This window comes from Hemicordylus capensis, chromosome 4, assembly GCF_027244095.1.
Source record: "Hemicordylus capensis ecotype Gifberg chromosome 4, rHemCap1.1.pri, whole genome shotgun sequence".
In the NCBI taxonomy this organism is placed as follows: Eukaryota; Metazoa; Chordata; class Lepidosauria; order Squamata; family Cordylidae; genus Hemicordylus; species Hemicordylus capensis.
Window position 1 is genome coordinate 87,119,129 of NC_069660.1, and position 21,834 is coordinate 87,140,962.

Consider the following 21,834-nt stretch of genomic DNA (forward strand, 5'->3'; position numbering starts at 1 on the left):
AGGGAAGGGATGTGAACAAAGATCTGGTTTCTTACCTGCTCTTTCTTACTATCTTTCCTGCAAAGTCTGTATCAATTTTGATTCTTTAAAAAGAACACAAAATAGGTATAAGAGAAATGCCTGTGGGGAAAAAAGTATTTTTAAGAGGTATTCGAGAAATACCTGTGGTGCACAATGCTGGAATTGGCTTAGATTAATAGCATTACGTTTTTAATGGCACATAGTGGACTTGGTAAGGATTTTTTTTTAAACTCACATAAAATGGTGCATTTAACATTTCTGTAGGCTTAACAGAGAAATGCAACTGTGTTGCCACAATCCACACTGAAATCATAGTGATGCTTTCTTGTCCAAGATGACAGACATTCCCGGCTGCTTTCTTTCTTCCCGGCTGCTACTGTAAATTACAATGTATATTGTCTTTCCTAAATAAACAGCCTTTTCTTGTGATGTTACAAAATGTAGACTAATTTGTGCCACTGAATTATTGGTATATATTGTCAAGTTGCCTCTGGCTGCCAGGTGGTGAGAGGTTCCAGGAGTCTGCAGTGGTCCTTGGATTCTGGTTTCTTTTGGAAGGCGAGTCACTACAGACTGATGGCATCTTTGTAGTCTTTGGTTCATTTACACCAGGCCTTCCCAACATAAGGCCTGGGGGCCAGATTCAGCTCTTGGGAACTTTTTTGCTGGCCCCCAGGTAGAAACATTCAACTGTCAAGGTCTGGCCAGCTGCTAGGGAAGTTCACAAAGCAAGCGGAGCCGCTGAAATCAGATATGGCTTGGCTGAACGCTGTCGACAAGGAATGTTTGACGAACGTTGACTCTCAGCAATGAGTAGGAGGCTGGAGAGGTGATTTATAGAGCAAGCTGAGAGCTCCCAGCTGGTAGGAATTCAAGGCTTGTCAGCCCTCAGCAACAGGCGCCTGCTCCTCCTAACAGCCTCCAATTGCGTTCTACATCTCGTGATCCTGCGCTGCTGTGGAGTCAGTGGTGTTCCACTGCATAGCTCTTCTTCGGATTGGTCCCCCATGCTTTCGGCTGACTCAGGCTGCTTTGCCTGCTCTAAATCATTAGTTGGATCCACCACAGCCGTTTCCTGAATGCTGACAGCCGGGCTCTGCCCCTCAGACACTCCTGAATTGGCAGGAAAGTTGACAGCTTCCCCTTCCTCCTCGCTGTTGGAGATCGAGGGCGTGACACCAACAGCAACAGCAGGAGCCCTGCTCTTGGCTTCTTCCCTCTTCTCCAGGTTTGGGGGAGGGATATACTCTGAACTTCCGAAATCTGCCTTACCACACCGTTCCATCATGCATGTGTATTTTGAAATATATCCCATGATATACCCGGTAAAGCTTACTTCCAATGTAAGCATGCCTAGGATTGCAGTCTGAAAGCAACAGCAATGTAGGGAGAGCAGAGGACTTGGCATGTGTTTGGCGCTGGCATGAACTCCAGGGGCCCCACAGACTACGCACAGACAGAGCCTATTTTCCAGTCACTATCCGGTAAAAATTGTGAGTCCTTTGATGTGAGGTGGGGGGAAGATTCACAAGCAGCTAATCATTGCTTTCATCATCATCATCATCATCATTATTTATTTAATGTTGTGCAGAAAATTGACCTCGAGCCTCACACACCAAGTCCTGGTTGGTTCCGGCCCACCAGGGAATTGGAGTTGTGCCTCCCAATTCACACTAATATGCTGGTTGAGCATTGGATGGAAAAATAATTCTCTCAAGGCCCCAACAGATTGCATCAGTTTCCCATGCAGTGGTGGCCTTTTGCCAGGGGTGGCAAAAACTGGTTGAGTTGAGGAGAGGAGGCTGCTTGCTGGGAGCCTCTGCTATCACCATGGCCACCTTTTAAGGTTTGCAAGGAGGCTAGGACAACAAGAAGCTACCAGCAGAGAGCTTATTCTCCTCAGCCCACATTCCAAACTCGCGACCTTCTGCATGCAAAGCAGATGCTCTATCACTGAGTTATGGGCCTACCTTCCATCTTCTCATGGAAATTCTGCAGAGCCTTGCAATGCTCAGATGAGACACTCTCAATCCAAGTGCTGCAAGATTCTGAAATGGCATCATGTGAGGAAAGTAGAACCCCCCACCTTACCCCATTTGCAAAAGGCTGGATAGAAAGCTTCTGACCTAACCCTTGCAAAGCTCCACAAAGGTGCCCTGCAAGGGAGGAGGATTGCTGGCAGCTTCCCCCTCATCTTTGCAAGAGGCCAAGTGAACCCTCCTTCTCCAGCTGGTGGTGGCAGTGGCAGTGGCAAATCCCACTGCTCCTCTTCTTCACTGGATCCCACCCTTTACCTGTTCGAAAAACAGAGGGCATAGGGTTGCCATATTCTGGCTTTCCAAATCCGAGTGCCTAATTTGCATATTGTGTAAACTGACTTGAAAATAATTTTGCAAATGCAAATTAGCAGCTGCACTTTCCAGTTGAGCAACAATAGTTGGGGAAGATATCTTTGCCTGACCATTTCCCTTGACATATTAACAGCAGCAATAGAACAACAACAAAAAGCACAGCTTTTTAATTAAGGCTGCAATTCTGTACACACTTATTTGAGAGAAGATCTGATTGAAACCAATGGTGCTTACTTCTAAGTAGGCATGCATTGAACATAAAGCCAAGAAAGTCTTTAAACATTACAATACACAGCCTGGTAGGCAGGCAGTGATTTACATCAAAAGTAAACTATCCTCTCAACTGTCCGATAGAGATCCCCTGCTGATAAAAAACAAAGGCAACATTCCTCAGGGGATTACTGCACTTGTGAACCCCTCCCAGCTAGCCTCCTGTGCTACCTCTCTTAATCCAAGTCCACCAGTTGAGCAGAATAGTGACTGCATGTTTTGCTCCATAACCACATCTCCAAGGGCTGGAGCTTAGCTTAAAAAAATAATAATGAAATCTGAAATCTGGGGAAATCTGGATGGGCTAAGCAATCCAGGTGAGATGCTTAGAATCTGGGTGAAACCCAGAATTCCAGGGGGCATGGTAACTTTAAGAGGGCAGGAAAGTTGGAAAGGCAGAAGAAGACTTCCTGCTACTCCAGCTTTCCTGCTTTCTGCCTTTTGAACAAGCAGAGGACAGGACACAGCAAGGATGGAGGAAGATAGATGGTTAGTGGTGGTGCTTGGTGTTGGAAATGAAAAGTATGTTTTGGGGCAGCAACAGGCCCAAGTGGGATGAGGCGGGTCTGTGGCAGTGGTCATCTGCTGCTACTGTCAAGTCTTTTGCATTCTGAAATGTGTCAGCTCTTGCTTGGCCACTTCCATTACTACTAAAATACCTGGCCTCTCTCTCATTTAGCACTGTACCAGCTCTTTTCTACTGACTTAACACATACAAACGTGGCAGGGGAAGGCGGGGTGGAGGGGGGGACAAGGGAGACCAGGTAATCTTAGACCTTGCCCTGAATCTCTCTCTGTCGCAGTATATTTTTTTGTCCTAGTATGTCTTGTGTTAATCTGAGATATTTTGCACTGGGCACAGACCTAATTAGTTTGCAATGGCTGCCTGAATCAACATCTTAATTGTAATGTATTGTAAACCAGGCTTCTTCCCAACACTTTTGGTTTAACAGAGCCTGATGAAGGGTTTTAAGAAACTCCAAAGCTAGCTTATTGCTTTGTGATTTTTAGTTGTTCCTGATAGATTGTGTTGACTTTGCCTGTTTGGATAAATGCTTACAACAGCTCTGTATAATTATGTATTATTAAGAGCTAGTATTATTAGCTCCACTTATAATTAGGCAAACCTATCTCTCAGTTTCAGTCTCCTGATACTACTCGCTGAATTCATGAGCTGAGTGAGATTTGAACTGAGGACTGGTGCACAGCTTGTACTCTTAACCACTACTGGGAAACCAATCCATAAAGATCTAGACATTGGCTGCAAATACTAGGCAAAGAAAAGAACAGGTGCTGAAACACAATGCTGACTTTGGAGGATAATGGGAAAATATTTGTTTAGAGATGAGTACAGAGTATTCACCATCAGTCTTTCCGGATATAGTGGGATTTATTTGGTGAATCCACCATCTACAGTATCTTCTCTCTGTGTGCCACTCTGCAAGAAATACCTTATCACTACACCCTGAATGCCATGCACATATGCAGATTTAACTAGAGCAGTAATGAGTAGTATGTTCTCACAGGGAAAGATTAAAAGCCAGGCAAATATTTATTTTAAGATAAAGCCAACATTTACTGTAATAGCTGTGTGACACAAAGATGGTTTAGTAGGAAGTAATGTGACTGTGTGTTAACTGAATATTTGTTGCATGTTCAGCAATGCTATATCGACACCAAAGGCAGTGCAAGTCAAAAGAACCCCACTGGGCAGTTTTACTCACTCACCCCTGCTCCAGTGCAGTGGCCAATATTTGCTGCCCCCTCTCTCTGCTTCCAGAGAGAACTCAAGTTTGGGACTGAACCAACCTTTGGAGGATCTCCTCTGTCTCCGCAGAGCGAGAGCCAGGCTTAGTTCACCCCTTCAGTTAAGTTTTATTTTAAATAGCTCAAGCAAGAGGTCAGCTCATGAGGAACTGCAGAGTCTCTGAGCAACACACACAAAAGGTGAGATTGTTCTCTCTAAACGATTACTTTATTAGTCTATAGGAATCAAGGTGGAAAGGGGAGCAGGTAGGCACTGGGAAAAATAAAGCAAAAGTCATTTCTAACTATAAAAATAGGGGAGCAGGTAGGCACTGGGGGAAAAAAAAAGCAAAAGTCATTTCTAACTCCTAACACATTCTAAAGTCTAAGGCAAAGACTTACATATCTTGGTGAAGGATGATCCAGCAAGTAGATGGAAAATAGCTGACATTTAACAAAGGCAACACACGTTTAAAGAGTTTCTTAGGTAAAGCACCTGGACCTGGAGAAAGGCTAGCTCCTTTCTCCAGTCAGAGGTAGGCCACGAGGGCTCAGGCTGAGAACTCCTCAGCCAGTGAGGAGGTGAGATGTCCCAGTGGGTAGAGGCAACTGTGGGACTGGTACCTGTCCGAAGTTCAAAGGGTTTTCAGTTATCATCCTCACTGGGTAGGTGGGATGCAAAGTGTCACTTTTTCCTGTGCTAGACAGGGTTGGGGATTGGAGAATGGCATGTTGTCCAGCAGATGCTGTGGACCTGACGCTCTCACTTCACAATGATGGAGGCTAACTCCCATCATGTACGCGGCTCCTTGACACTGGGAAAATGTGTTGTGTAAGTATTTCACTGATTCACCAAGTTACTGTTGGGCTTACCAAGAGCACTTCTAAATGCCAATTGGAAGCACATTCAGTGCTGATTTCAGTGGAGGATGTTGCTGCTAAAATACACAACACACGTTGGGTTATATATTCTGCATTAAATCCTCTCCTCTCCTAGTGGAGTTTCCAAAAACTGAAAGTCTGACTCAACTTGAGCAACAACAGCATAAGCATCATCCTGAAAATAATATAGTGAGAGGATATGGTACTCCTCCTTCCTTCACCACTGCTTCTCCATGCCAGAGAAAGTAGCACTTGTAGCTGTTTGTCACAGGAGCCATTCCAGTAATCCTAGGAAGGACATTTTGTGTGTCTTTACCTGAACAGAGATTGTGCACATAAAACAATTCACCCTGACTGAATAAGCTGCAGCTCACACATTGCACCAGTGCAAAGAACCTGAGGAAGAACATGACGGATCCTTTGGGCTGACTGCTTAAGCTGAATCCCTATCCCTTTCTGGCAGCCTATGTCATCCTGGTGTGCCCATGGCCACAATTACAGAGAGAGAGAGAGAGAGAGAGAGAGAGAGCGCAAAAGCTAGGTTTCCTCTTTAAAAAATGGTCAACTGGGGTTTTCTTTCTGTCAAGGTTCCTGCACTTTTAAGAGCTGTGTTGCAATTTAGCATGTAGATACAATGATTCAAAGTGTCATTTCTGCTTCTCATGCAGATATTAAAGGCACAGGAGCCCTGCTTGAAAAAATGATTGGCAACCTAGAGGTAAAAGTTGTGATAATAGCTTCTGCTGGGCTGAAATCCATCAATATTATATTTCAATGAAGCATCCCCACAGGGGCGTACCAAGGTTGGAGTAGGCCTGGAGACAAGATTGTACAATGGGCCCCTCACTGCCTTCCCTTTACTCTCCTTCACCTTCTACTAGGTGCAGAGCAGATCTCAGTACATGGGTGGAAGTGGGGCAGTGGGACAAAGATAAAAGTGGCTGCCCTGCCCCACTTTAATATAAAATCTAGCAGTTAGTTGAATCTATGTTCAGCACTAAAAAAACAAAAACCCAGAGTTCTTTCAAAGCAGACACACACACACACACACACACACACACCCCACTTGACCGAAGCCCTATCAGTCTTAACCTCCTGTATACCATCTCAAGCCTAACACCAGGATTTGGGGCTTGTCCTTTCTCTCTTTAACATTCAGCTTGAAAAAGATAACTTCAACATTTGCTTGTGATATTTTAGTTGGTCCCAATAAAGGTATTACCTTGCTTTGGATGCTTTCCCTTAATAGACCGATGGCCACCTACTGGTCAAACTCTGGCCACCCAGAATTTCAGGGGCCCTATCGCAAGATTCGCAACTCTATCTGACAATGCCATGGATTAAATCTGGGACCCCCCCCCCCTTTCTGCATGCAAAACATGTGCTCTTTTACAGAACTAGAGCCCCATGATCCCTAACAGACAAACGTATACCACAGTTAACACAGATTAGGGATTCCAACATAAAACACAGAACACTGGAAAGCAAAACTGCACAAACACCTAGTCAAAGGGAATCATACTGATAATGAACACCAAGGTTGAAAGCTAAGCAATTAGCACAAGGCCAGCCATGATAGAGAGGTTATTTTTTAACTTGCTCTTGTTAAATTAGTGGGAATCATCAACTTCTGATGCCAATCCACCCAATGCCTGCTTCTGCTTTAACATGCCACAGAGCTCTTTGTCTGCTCTTTGCCCCTCTGCTCTGATTCTCACCTGCTCTCACCCTGTGCTGCTGCCCTTCTGTTTTGGATGTCAGCCAGCCCTCCGCACCAGCCATCCACCTATTTTCTTTCATCCATGTGCAGAACGAGTTTTGTTTTGGGCAGCAGTATCAAGGCGATGGGTGCAAATTTTGTGTGCCATTATAGATATAAGTGTACACACACATATCCACAAATATGAAAGAAAAAATTGATTTCACAGTTTTTTCCTTTCTTCCATTTCATATTTGCACGTAAATCTCAAGCAACTGATAGGGAACAGATTCAGTCCTGAACAAAAAAATATCTTGAGTTCATCCCAGTAAACACAGGTTTACTATGGAGTAAATGTACATGTGTGTCTTTTTAGTGTATGCCAGCCAACCATAAAAACGTTTAGCCACTTTAACCTTTTGAAGTTCTTTGTCTTAATCTTTTGCCTGTTGAAGAGGGTCAACAGGCATGTGGACAAAGGTGATCTTGTTGATGTAGTACACTTGGACTTTCAAAAAGCTTTTGACAAGGTTTTCCTCACACCAAAGTCTCTTGCGTAAACTTGGCAGTCATGAGACAGTTTCGTGTGTGGATTGGTAACTGGTTGAAGGACAGGAAACAAAGAGTAGGAATCAATGGACAATTTCCATAATCAGGGCTGGATTAACATAGTAGCAAATGTAGCATTTGCTACGGGCCCTGCGTTTTCTAGGGCCCCACACGCCTGGCTTGAACATCTGCCCCTTCTTTTGCTCTCTATTGGTGCTCTCTGCTGACTCTCCTCATTGCCTGCTGCTGCCCATTCTCTCGCCTCGCTGGAGGGCATTTAAGCAAGGTCTTCCTGGCACCATGTTGTTGATTGGGTTATCTATTATGTTAAGCAGCACTGGAGGGGCGTAGTAAGAACAACAATAGGAACAGATAGCTTGCAAAGGGGTCTCAAAGATAACTTAATCACCAGGGAGTTGTTCCTTATTTGTTTAAACTGTAAAAGTTTTTTAAAACATACACAAAGAGAGTAAAAGAAATAAAAGCAGTTTAGATTTAAAAACAACTAACTATTAATGCTGGGTGGAAGAAAGGAAGCTAAAGAAGATGCTAGTTGAATGTTGCCATTCTCCGACTGACTGGGAGAGGGTAAAGATAAACAATGAGAATGTGTACCTTTAAGAGCCCCTGGTGGCTCAGTGGTAAAACTGCCGCCCTGTAACCAGAAGGTTACAAGTTTGATCCTGACCAGGGGCTCAAGGTTGACTCAGCCTTCCATCCTTCCGAGGTCGGTAAAAAGAGTACCCAGAATGTTGGGGGCAATATGCTAAATCATTGTAAACCGCTTAGAGAGCTCTCGCTATAGAGTGGTATATAAATGTAAGTGCTATTGCTATTGCTATTGCTAAGAGGGAAAAGAAAGCCGGAAGTAAGATGCACGGCAAGAGGAGTCTCAAAGTTTAGTGGATTAATTGAGGGGATCTTGGAGGAAGATTATATTATGGTCTTGTTGGGTAAGGTCACTTATATCCTCCTTTAGTATCTAGTGCTGTTGGGAGGGAATTTGTGATCATTGCTTTTCAAGGAACTGCCAAATTTAAGATGAGCTCCTTTCCTCTCCTCTAGAACTGAAATAACTACTGCTGCGTTGCCAACTTCATTAGCTTTACACTGGGATGCCCGTTGAAATTGTCCAAAGATAAACAGAGGCTGCAAACCTAAACCTAGAGAGTAAGGCTCATTGAGTTCAGTGGGACTTACTTCTGAGTAAACATGCTTAGGGTTGCATTGAATGATTTGTACATTTCCACCTTTTAATATTAAGCATGTTAGTGTAATTTAGATTGAAAGAGGCTGTGCCTCCTGCCAAAAGATTGTCTTTTGGATACTTCTGTTTTCATGGAAGTTGCTAATGCACCTCATCATAATCACATTCATTTGCAATGCATCAACTATTTTAAATATACATCTGCTTTCCTGTCAGGCTTACACAAGAGGTTAAACATATATTCTTAATATTGTCAAATGGCCCTTTTAATGTGATGGCTGCTGGGATCCAATATGTTCTGCACACATTGGAATCAAACATCCACTGTTGTGTGCCAAAATTGCTAATAGGTTCAGATTTCTCAAAGTACAGAATTCCTGAGAACCTTTTAATTTAACCATTCAGAGTTTAAATTAAACATTCAGAGATAAATTGTTCTCCCTCTTTCACAACACTAGAACCATGGGTCATCCCATGAAATCGGAGAGGAAAGGAAAGATTGTGCCGTCAAATCGGTGTCGACTCCTGGCGACCAGAGCCCTGTGGTTTTCTTGGTAGAATACAGGAGGGGTTTACCGCTGCCTCCTCCCCTGAAGTATGAGATGATGTCTTTCAGCAGCTTCCTATATCACTGCTGCCTGATATAGGTGATCCCATAGTCTGGGAAACATACCAGCAGGGATTCAAACTGACAGTCTCTAGCTCCCTAGGCAAGTTGCTTCCCTGCTGCGCCATTAGACTGAGACATTTAGGACCAACAGAAGGAAGTACTTTCCCACTCAATGCATAATTAGTCTATGGAATTCTCTGCCACGTGATGTGGTGAAGGCCACTAGCCTGGATGGATTTAAAAGGGGCTTAGACAAATTCATGGGGGACAGGTCTATCAACAACTACTAATCTGGTGGCTATGGACCAACTTTTATAACTGTCTCCCTTCTAAACATGAAGTAATATTATGCTCATTAAATTAAGGATTTATTGAGAAGCAACTCCATTTTTTCTCCTTTCCCTTTCCCTCCTTTTTTCTTGCTGACTCCACCCTCCACACTCTCTACAACATCCCTACTGGGACAAACCTCTCAACAACAAAACATAAAAGATTATTAGATAGAATAAAATACTACTTCCAGCCTCAGAGGCAAGATGCCTCTAAATATGTCCCCTGCTAAGTGAGCAAAGAGACACCTTTTAAAAGTGGTGATTCTCTTTATTTAGCAGAGGGAGAGCAACTGGCCTTATCCATCCCCAGCAAAGCATCCCTCCAGTGGCTGTTGCTGGTGTCTATCTTAGGTTTAATTTATAGATTGTGAGCCCTTTGGGGACAGGGAGCCATTTTATTTATTTATTTATTTATTTATATCCATGTAAACAGCTTTGGGAACTTTTGTTCAAAGGCAGTATATACATATTCATCATATTTGTTGTAAATACCAGTTGCAAGGGAGCAACAGCAGGAGAGAGGATTTTCCCTCACCTCTTGACTGTGGGCTTCTCAGAGGAATCTGCTGGACCATTGTGGGAAACAGAATGCTGGATTAGGTAGGTCTTGGGCAATGGAGGATTACCGTATAGGCAGATCTTGGGGTGCGGCATCTTGGATGGAAACTTAATTCTCCCCCCCCCCCTTTAAAAATGCCGCTGTGCAGTGGCAGAAGCTCTGCCGCCTCCTAAACCATCACAGGAGGTGAGGTTGGGCACTGGAGGATGGCGGCGAATGAGGTCCTCACTCATGCCCGGCTTACTCACAAATGACACTGAGTGGGCGATTTTGGACCTCTTTTGCTGTCATCCTCCCGTGACCAACCTCACCTCCTGTGATGGTTTAGGAGGCAGGCAGAGCCTCCAGTGCTACAGAGCGGCATTTTTAAAGATTAAAAAAAGAATTAAGTTTCCCTTTCCCCCCAGCCCCTTTACTCTTGTCCCTGGGGTGGCAAATCTTTGGTTGCCTATGGACAGCAAAAAGATTAATCCACCCCTGGTCTTGGGCCTGATCTAGCAGGGCTATTCTTATGTTCTTATACCACAGCAGGAAATGCCACCCAGTGCCAATTATAGCTGCTTTGCCCTTCATATTTTACAGCCCAGCTTGTCCAGAGATCAGTTGTAAATGCCCTTAGGTGCTGGCTCACACTGCCATTATCTTATAAGCTATTGATTTTCTACTCCATATCACCCTTTGGAACCATTCTTGCCTTTCGATGTGTGTTTGCACTGTTTACAAAATAATCCCATGATGGTTAGAGTGGCAGTATAATGGACAAATGATATCAATAACTGGTGTGAAGAAAGGATCACACCCTTTCCCTCCTACTGAAGAATTCATTGACATGCAAAAGGGATGGTCTAAACCAGCTATTCTGTGAAGCCATAACAGCTGGATTTAGTAAGGTTTTCTTACTGACTTCAGCGGGACAGCTCTGACTTATATTCTCATACTCCATCTTAACTGAACTGAAGGTTTGTTTTGCTTTAGGCAGCCTAAAAGATTGGACTGGAATTCTGTTTCCTCATGTTGGCATGAAAAATATTCCATATATCCCCACCCTTCTCTTCATTCAGTTTATTTTACTGGCTAATTTCAAGTTATGTAACAATTTCTTAACCACATCTGAAAACTCTATGCCTGAAATAAAAGAAAAGGAAGCAAACAAAGGAGGATGGGGGCAGGGGAGCAGAACGACAAAAATACAAATTACTTCACGTACACATGCCTAAATAGTAACTTTGGCTACACATTTCAAAGAATAAATATAAAATGTTGCAAATCCATTTGCTGTTTAACATTTGAAATAATACTTGATGATAGAAGTTTTAAATGCTGGAGTAGAAAGGTGATGGATTTATGCCCATTTACACCTGCAAATGGCTTCTACCCAGTCCCTCTGGATTGTCTCTGGGCAGAGCTGGCTCAGCATAATTGGATGCTCCGGGTGAAGAGTGCACAGTGCTGCCACACCCTCAGTGGATGGGGAGGGAGCAGCCTTCAGCTCAAGTCCATCCCTCAGATGTGAGCTGGAGTCAGCAAGCAAGGGAGGGACGCAGACATTGCTCTCCCCTCTCCTCCAGCAACATGCTCCTTCCTTGTTTGTTGCTGCCTCTAACTTGTTGGCCCATTGCCTGCCATAGGCAGGCATGAGCAGGAGGAAGAGGGAGCAAGCTGGGTAGGGGCAAGCAAGGTGGTCCACCCCAGACACAGAGTGGAGGGCATTGCTGGGGTGGGAGTGAATGGTGAGTCTGTCCCCGCCCTGGAGCACCCTGTCCTGACAAGGCTCAGAACTTTGGTGATATATGCAGGGGCAATAATGGTGTGGCCAGGTCTGCGGTGGCAGAGGGCAGGAGTGCCTTCTGCCACCCCAAAATGTCACCCAAATCCACCACTTGAGGCACTTGCCTCATTTCACCTCATGGGGAGCCACCCCTGTCTCTGGGGTACAACTGTCGCATGGAAAAATGTATTATGTGGACCAATGCTCCTTTAACTATAATATATATGATAGTTTAGGCATCCCCAAACTGTAGTCCTCCAGATGTTGCTGAACTACAACTCCCAGCATCCCTAGACACAATTTTTTGTGGCTGGGTATGCTGGAAGTTGTAGTTCAGCAACATCTGGAGGGCCGCAGTTTGGGGATGCCTGTGATAGTGGCATCAGTTTTAGAACAACACAATAAAAGAAATTGCAGTGTCATGCACTTCTCCACACAATTCTTGTGCCTTTGGTTGGTTGGATGGTAGCCTGTGTAATTCAAGGGAAGATTCCATATGTAGCAGTGGCCTTTTGATGTGAAGCTTGGAAGCAGCCCATTTGCCAGATCTAAAATTTGTGTCAAACATTTACTTCAGCCTTTTGCTAGATTAAAGACTTGTAGGGGGTGGAAACATATAAAGCAAACACTGATGCACTTAACAGTAATTTGAATGGAACGTACTTTTCTACCCTTAATTGCTTTCTTGACCATGCACATTGCCCTTATGGGTTTTTCCCTAAACAATGTAGGAACAAATTGCTGCCTTAGAACAAATAGTTTTGCCTAGATGACTGATCCAGGGTTGACAATTGAAGTTATGATTTGATGTCAAAGGTCACATAAATTGCCAAATATAGTCCAGGAAATCCTTGAAGTGGCCATCAAAATGGAAACCTGTCTGGTTGTATGCTTCTTTATTTACTTTAAAAATGTACTTCCTGTATTTCTGCTGATACCTCATTTAAATGCTATAGCTTCCTTTTAGTACAAGGAAGGTGCAGTTTCTTCTGTCACAGTTCTTCATTGACAGGATATGCTTTGTAAACTTGCAGAAGCTCCCTATGAGCTAGCACACTAAAAAAAAAGTGTTGCCATTATCAAAGAGCAGGTGATACAAAAGGAGCCAGGTTGTGGCATAATACCAAAGCAGGCAAAACAAATATTTGTTTTTTGGGTTGCTTATCAAAAGGTCCCATTATATCCAGAGCTAGTTTTTCCCAGGTACCATTGGGATACTCTACTGGAGTCAAGGAGGTGGTTAGTCTTCTGTGATTTGTTAGATAGAGCACAAGCCATAAAGTGCCTGATTACATTTTTCAATGTGTGTTTCCATACCTGGCCACTAAACGCTTTAACTGATTCAACTTTTGGCCAAGCTCATGCCCAGGTGATCTTCATGGGCAATTCTGATCACTTTTGCTTGTAAGGAGGTTGGCACTACCAAATGATCAGTTCTCAGCACCAGCTCATTGAGAAAGGTCAGTTCACTCGCTACATGCATATATGGTTGAAGATGTTCAGGTACCTTGTTGTTTTTCCTTACCATCCATTAGTAATGTAAGGTTTAAATTCAGTGAGCACTTGATCAGCACTTAGGACCACTTTCCACTCAGAAGATGTGCTCACTCCATGAGTGGATGAAGCTATTTGCACAATTACCACTCCATCCTTTTCTTTTGGGATCTCCCCTTGGCCTAGAAGTGGAAGTTGAGATAAACAATCTGCAGTTGTATTCCAAATACTTGGCAGATATTTCACATGGAAATCAAGTCCATAAATCTGGTGGTCCATTTGGCTATTCTTGGGGTCGCTCAACTTGATCCCTGAGCAGTAAATAAAGCAGAAAGGGGTTTATGGTCTGACTGTAAAGTGAAATTCATGCCCCACAAGGAGGTCTTGAAATGCCTAACTATCCAGAAACATGCTAGAGCTTCTTTTTCAATGGGAGAATACATCTTCTCGGATGCAGTAAGCACTCTGGAAGCAAAGGCAACTGTAACTTCCCTGTCCCCTTCTTGCAGTATCAGCACCCAAACCATATTCAGAAGCATCAGAGGTTACAATAGTGTGCCTGTTGCTGTCAAAATAAGTGAGAGTAGGGCTTTCAAAGACCGATTTGATAGTCTGAAAACTAGCCTTGCCGGATGCATCCCAGTTAAGTTCTTTTCAAAAAGAAGATGCAATGGAGCAACTTTTGAATTGTCTAAAAAATCTAGCGTACGACTACTACTATGGATATTTATATACCGCTCTTCAACCAAAGTCCTCAAAAGCAGTTTACATAGGAAAATGTATAAATAAGATGGTTGCCTGTTGCCTCTACTAAATATAAGAGAATCACAACTTTAAAAGGTTTCTCTTTGCTCAGTTAGAAGGGGTAACTCACAGAATCCTAAAAAGGATCAAAGTACATCCTTGTTGTGTGTCTTGAGTGCCTCTTGAATAGCTTTCACAAAGCTGGTTTTGGGATGTCCCAACTATGTCACCGAGTGTGTGCAAAAGTGACATTTAATTGCAAACTGCCCTGAGCCATTTTGGAAGGGCGGTATAAAAATCAAATAAATAAATAAATAAATAAATAAATAAATAAATTTATCTGCAGATATAGTAAGTCCATATTGTCAGAAGTTTTTTTTGAAACTTCTGTCAGTTTAGCATCATGCTCCTCAATGGTTTTGCCATACACTAAAATGTCATCCTGAAAATAAGTGATGCCATCCATAATCCCAAAAGTTGCATGGATCATTCGCTGAAATTGCAAGATAGGCCGAAGACAAGTCCAAAGTTGTGAACACTAAGGCCTCTTTCAGAGTAAGCAGAATTTAACTGATTTTGGCTAATGGACAACAATCCATTATCTTGTTGGAGCTCACATTTCTTAAATCTATGCTCATTCAAAGTGTGCCATTTGATTTCCTCACCTGAACAATAGGAGAGATCGATTCTGATGAATCAACAGGTTCTATGATGTCAGCATGCTGTAGTCTTAAGGGCTCCTCTGTAAGTGGTTGGTACAATGCTATGGGTATGTTCCTCACTTTGTGTTGTGCAGGTATTGCATTTGCCTTCATCTTAATTTTTTGTTTTAAATGTACGGCAGTGCCAGGAATATCAACAAGAACATCTGAGAAATCAGAAATAATCTGTAATATGAGTTCTGTGCTATTTGGGTCTAACACTATCTGGAGATCTTTCTGATGTTTCCAGCCCAATACTGAGACGTCTTTTTCACTCTCCATTCTGCAGTACATCCTTTGTATTCCAGAACAGCAGTGAAGCATCCATTTATGGCAATAGCGGAACCTCCATATCTCCATGGGTGGATGTCTGAAGGCTGCAGGTGCAGATCTGATGTAGTAAGGAGTTTCCTGTAAAGTAGATGGGAAATGATAATGTATGGCGAGCCAGAATCAGCCAGCATCCACACTTCATGGCCATTAAGTTTTACTTGACAATATGGAGAAGCGGGGTCTTATTCGGTCATACTTAAAATGCTGTCAGGAAGTGGTTCATCTGCCCCATCATATGGTGAATTAATAATGGAGTGGACAGTAGACTTGCAAACCTTAGCAAAGTGTTTCTTTTTTCTTTCTTTTTTGCACATGTTGCAAGTGACCTTCTGTGCAGGACAGTTAACAAAACTGGCTTTGTGGGCAGCGTCTCCACATTAGTTGCTGTAGTAGCACTGCCACTTTCTGGGGCAGTGGCATATGAGAACATTGGGATTGAAATGATTTAGACTGACTAGCCTGGATTTCAGGAGCTGGGTTTTGGGGTACTAAAGTGAGTGATTTGGCACAGTGAAGAGCATTTTCACCCTCCTAGCCACCCCTATAACTTTATTCAAGGTAAGTTTCCACTCCAGTAGCAGTTTTTCATGCAGCTTGGAGCAGTTTGTTTTCATAACAATCTGATCCCTGTTCATTTCATCAGTAAAGTCGGCAAACTCACAAGTTATACTTAAGGTACACAGTACTGTGATATACTGATAGATTCACCAAGCAGTTGGGATCTAGAATAGAACTTGTAACGTTCAGTAATAACATGCAAAATAGGGTTGAAATGATCATCTAAGGCTTGAAGAGCAGCTTCGTAAGGGTTGGCATGCCCTTCCAAGTTGGTGGAAAAGGGTAAATGATTATATAATTCTTTGGCCCTCAGGGCTCAAGCAGTGAAGCGATATAGCCTTCTGCTTTGCTGGAGTAAACATGGTGGTGGGATTTTAGCCATGCCACTGTAGGCATTCAGTGAACAACAGAGTCCAGGATAGATAAGGAAAAAGTACATTCAGTGGTTGTGTAGGTCAGGCTCACGTGCATAACTGGTTCAAAATCTCATCGCCAAATGTTTAACTGCTTCCCTCATAAACCCAAAGCAATCTTATGTAGATTGAACTAAGAGTTTATTCAGAAACAACTACATTTTCTCCTTCCCCTCTCTTTCCTTTCTGACTCCACCCCTCCCCCACACTCTACAGGATTCCCACTAGGAACAACTTCTAACCAACAAAACATAAAGCTTGCTAGATAGAATACAACACTCGTAAACCACCATGGCATCCCCTGAATCAAGAGGGGATGTTTCACAAGCAATCGTAGTTGCACCTACTAGTTCATTTTTGCACCATTAAAACTGTAGGAAAATCTAGGAAACTATTTGACAGTGATTCACTTCCAGAGATATAAAAATATAGGAAGAATGATAACTTCTCCCTGCCCTTCTAATGCAGTGGAGGTCACTACTGTCAAACGTTACTGGGATGGATGGAGCAACTCTAGCATCAGGGGTGTAGTGAGGGGAGAGGTGACCCGTTCATACAGTAAGCATGGGAAGCCTCTCCACTTACAGTGGTGCTCCTTATGGCAGCATGTGCGTGCATGCACATGGACACCCTACACTTGCCTCCCCATCCCCGCCAGCTGGCCAGCTGCCTGGCTAGCTGGCAGCCTTGCCATCACTGCTGGGACGCACATTCCAAGGCACACCCAGGAGAATTAATAATATAGATGGTATTAAAATAGGAAACATGTTTGCCTTTAATAGAATAGCAGATTATGACATGATGATCTTTGGTATGAGTGTGTATAAGTATCCCAGCATTGTATCCCTTTCAGAATTGAGGCTTTGGGTAGGAAGTTGTTTTATAGCTGCTTCCCTCACAAACACAAAGTAATCTTATATTGATTTAACCAAGAATTTGTCCAGAAATCATTTTCTCATTCTCCTCTCCCTCGCTTTCCCTTTCCGACTCTCCCTGTCCCACCACTCTCTACAGGATCCCCACTGGGAGAACATCTAAACAACAAAACATAAGACAGTAGACAGACTACAACAACAGAAGTACAGTATAGTTACACAGGCCCAGAATGCTGCACCTTCACCATGTGAATACATACATAGTTTGTGATACTTTGCATACTGTTCCTGCTATAATAGAAATATATAACACTTGCAGAAAAAAGATGGATTTCATCCCCCACCCCCACCCCCTGCATCTCTTTAAATTTCTTTCTAGGAATCCCAGCATGGAGAAGACAATTTCAGACAGAGAATATCCTCGACCCTGAGCTTCTGCTGCCCAAAGTAAAGTAAAGTGTGCCATCAAGTCAATTTTGACTCCTGGCGCCCACAGAGTCCTGTGGTTTTCTTTGGTGGAATACAGGAGGGGTTTACCATTGCCTCCTCCTGCACAGTATGAGATGATGCCTTTCACAGCATCTTCCTATATCGCTGCTGCCCAATATAGTCTGGGGGGAAAACCAGCAGAGATTTGAACTGGCAACGTTCTGCTTGTTACTCAAGCATTTTCCTGCTGCACCACTTAAGGCTGCCCAAAACACTACCTTTATTTAGAACAGCCTATTTTGAATATTGTCAGAGATCAATTTGTGGGTGAAAGGAGCAACACTGACATTCTAGATGCTCCTGCTGGGTGTAGAACAATAAAGTATGAATATCAACATTGATATTCATAATAGTATGTTGATAATTTTTATGATATTCATAACTACATCCGACTCCTTCGCCCCTAAAAGAAGGAGGGCTGTGCTGGGGGCTGCTGGACTCGTAGGGTGGCCGTATCCTGGCTTTCCATATCTGGGTATCTGATTTGCATATTATGTAAATTGGCTTGAAAAACGTTTTTGAGCAGAGCAGATTGCACGTTTTGTTCCATAACTCCACTTTTACAAGGGCTAGAGCTTAGCTTAAAAAAGAAAAGAAAAGAAATCTGGGTGGCCTAAGCAATCTGGGTGAGGTGTTTAAAAACCAGGTGAAACCCAGAATTTCGGAGGGGGAGCATGCAAACTGTAAGCTGGAGGTACCTTGCAGGAGACACAGGGAGAGAAGTGTGCATTCCATCTTCCTTTCCTCCACCTTCTCCTTGTTTGGGGTGGGAAGAGCAGCTGAAGACTTTGTTGTAGGCTGCTTCCCCCACTCCTCTCCCCTTGGCTGCTTGCCCTTCCAACACTGAGCAGCAAGACCACTGGATGTTGGCCCACTGGATGAGAGAGAGTCACCCGGTTGGGCTTTTCCAACTCCTTGTCCCTCAGTGGCCAGCTGCACTTGCTTTAACCATTAAAAATTGAATTGTTACCTGCTTACACAAATGGGCTCTCCTCTGAACAGAAAGAAGTTCATCTTCTGAACCTTATAAAAGACTGAGGACCTCTGGTGGCTCCCATTAGTAATTGTGTAATTCTGCACCACAGAACAAGGTTGGTATCAGTGAAGCTTTGGGTTGAATGAGCAGATAGTAACAGAATAGGACTGAGTTTCTTTGGGGTTTTTTTTAGAAATAAAACATCTATTGTGTTAAGTACAGCTGTTTCTTGTCTCTCTCCCAACCTTTGCAGGCTTTATGCACACTTGCCAAATTTCAAAAGCCCTAAAGATCCAGTACCACAAAGCACCCCCTGTACAAACCCTATTGAAATGAGTAGGAGCTGAGTAGGGGTCCTTTCACTGGCCGCATTCGTTTCAAAGGGACTTGCACAAGAGAACTTATTGGCAGATAGTGGCCCATTCATGAACTGTAGTACTTGATTAATTCCAAAAGGTTAGGAGAATCAAGGTGTTTTAATTTTTGCATATTTCAAAAAGTATACATTTTGGCTTACATTCTAACACTGCACTTGCGCACCAATAACAAAATTACACCAGTGCAATAAGATAATGTAGTTGCAATCATGAGGATGCTAAAAATGGCATTCTTGTGCAAAAGTTCCCTGCAAGTCATATGAGGTGGGTTGCTCATGATGAGCAAGCACAAAATATTTGTGCTAGTGCAACACCACTAGTCTGGACTGATCCACAGAACAACTAGCTAGTGCAACAGCCTTGCACAAGCACAGCATTAGGATGAGGGTCATTATTTATTTAAAATATTTATACCCCACCCCTCCAATACACTACTGCTCAGGGCGGCTCACACCATTAATAAATCACCAGGGCTGAATGGCATCCATCCAAGAGTCCTCAAAGAACTCAAATGTGAAATTGCCAACCTCCTTGCAAAAATAAATAACTTATCCCTGCAATCAGGCTCTGTACTGGAGGATTGGAAAGTAGCAAATATAACACTGATTTTCAAAAAGGGATCCAGGGGCGATCCGGGAAATTACAAGCTCGTTAGCTTAACATCCATTCCAGACAAACAAGAGCCAGCATGGTGTAGTGGTTCGAGTGGACTTGGACCAGGGAGACCCGAGTTGAAATCCCCCTTCAGCTATGATACTTGCTGGGTGACTCTGAGCCAGTCACTTCTCTCTCAGCCTAACCTACTTCACAGGGTTGTTGTGAGAAGAAACTTAAGTATGCAGTACACTGCTCTGGGCTCCTTGGAAGAAGAGCAGGATATAAAATGTAAATAATAATAAAATTGATGGAAAGCATCCTGCCAGTTGTAGCCGACGGGAAAATGATAGTTAATTTAAAAAGGCAGGATGAGTAAGAAAGTAAAACTTATTGTATCTGAAAGTAAACTTTCAGCTAAAAACTGAAAGGAGTCAGTCACATAGCTTCATGCTGTAAATGTCAAATGGGCATTAAGGGAAGCAGCCTGTCCTGTCCCTGTTCTCCCCTCTGCTCTGCTCTCAGGTTTTGTTTTGATGTAAGTTCACATGTTTTCCTCCATGTTTTCCTTCTTTGGTGGGCTACATCTGCATTTCTAAAGAGAGTATCCTTCTTATCATGCTAATGATTCTGTCAGTGCCTCTCCCTATTTGCTCTGGCGTTTTCAGAAAAAGTAGCTTAAAACCAGCATTTTAAAAACCCAGAAATACCTCAAGATAAGCTAGAATTCGTAAAACAAAGCCCAATTTGTGTGTGGAGTGGGCAGAGGCGTAACTGGGGAAAATGGCACCCAGGGCAAGCTCTGCCCCTGAAATTGCGCCCCCCCGCCACATACCTGTGCCCTGGCCGGAGTGAGTGCAGTGGTGGCGGGCGGCGGCAGATCGGGCGGCGGTGGTGGGTGGCGGTGGATCGTGTGCCCCTGGGATGGCTTGTGGTGGCATGGGAGTGAGCGTGGCGGTGGCAGGCAGCGGTGGATCACGCGGCGGTGGCGGGCGGCAGCGGGAGTGAGCACGGCGGTGGCGGGCGGCGGCGGATCGCCGAGTGCAGAGCGACGCCGAGGCCTGCTGTCTGGCCCGGCGTCGCTTCCCAACTGCGAGGAGCGCCTGTGCAGTTGGGAAGCGACGCCGGGCCAGACAGCGGGCCTCGGCGTCGCTCTGCACTCGGCGATCCGCCGCCGCCTGCCACCACTGCACTCACTCCCATGCCGCCACAAGCCATCCCAGGGGCACCGCACACGATCCGCCACCGCCCGCCACCGCCATGCGATCCAGGGGGGGATCGGGGGGGTCGTGGCACTTTTTGGCACCCCCCCACGTGACCCGCCAAAGTGGCGCCCAGGGCACGTGCCCTGCCTGCCCCCCCCCCATAGCTACGCGTCTGGGAGTGGGTCTAAGGATCTCAAAGGGACTTCAGGGTAAGTTTGGCTGGTGTGTAACACACCCTCTTCTGAAGGAGATTCAGAGTAGTAGCCCTGTCTGTAAAGCCTCCAGGTGTTGTCCAATAGGTGCCATCTTCCAGCAAGGTGAACAGCATTCCAGGAATGTCTAGTATCTCCAGAGCCTTTCCCTCCCCCACCCCCACTTTGGCATAGCCTGACAGTTTCTTACATTCTATCCCTGCACTGCTGTGCATTTTTGTCAAAAAGCCAATAAAGGTATTCTGCACCTATTGCTCTCACCAAAAGGTGTCCCAGATGGGAGGCTTTTACCTCAGGAGGAAGCAATGTAAGTTAGGACAAAAGCATAAATCGGAGTAAATCTGGGCTGTTCACATTGCTTTTGATAACTGTTACAGTTATTCAAACTTCAGCATGTTCATATGACAGACTTACAAGATTTTGTAAGCTCTGCTTGCAGGACTTTAGATCTGAGCTTATCTAGCTTTTGCTAAAACTCCAACCTTTTTCATTCTTGGGCCTTCCCTTTTTTAACCCTCCCTGCCCCCCCCCCCCAACTCTTAAGGAGTGCTGCTCTGATTAAACTTTCATTTTGCAAAGATTGTGTACAGAGGCGTATCTAGGGAAAATAGCGCCTAGGGCAAACACTGAAATTGCGCCCCCTGTCCAAGCATCTGACACCCATCTTTCAGATAACTGTACCATAATATCAGCTGAAAAATACAAGTCAAGCTCATTAATCTTTTAATATTTCAAAAACTATTTAGCAGTGGACTTAGCCAGAACAAAAAATGCTGGAAAACTACAAATTTCAGTATGTGGGGGCTCATGAAATACCCAAATACTATGTGGAGATGTACTTGGGAAACTAAACAGAAGTGCCTGTCTAA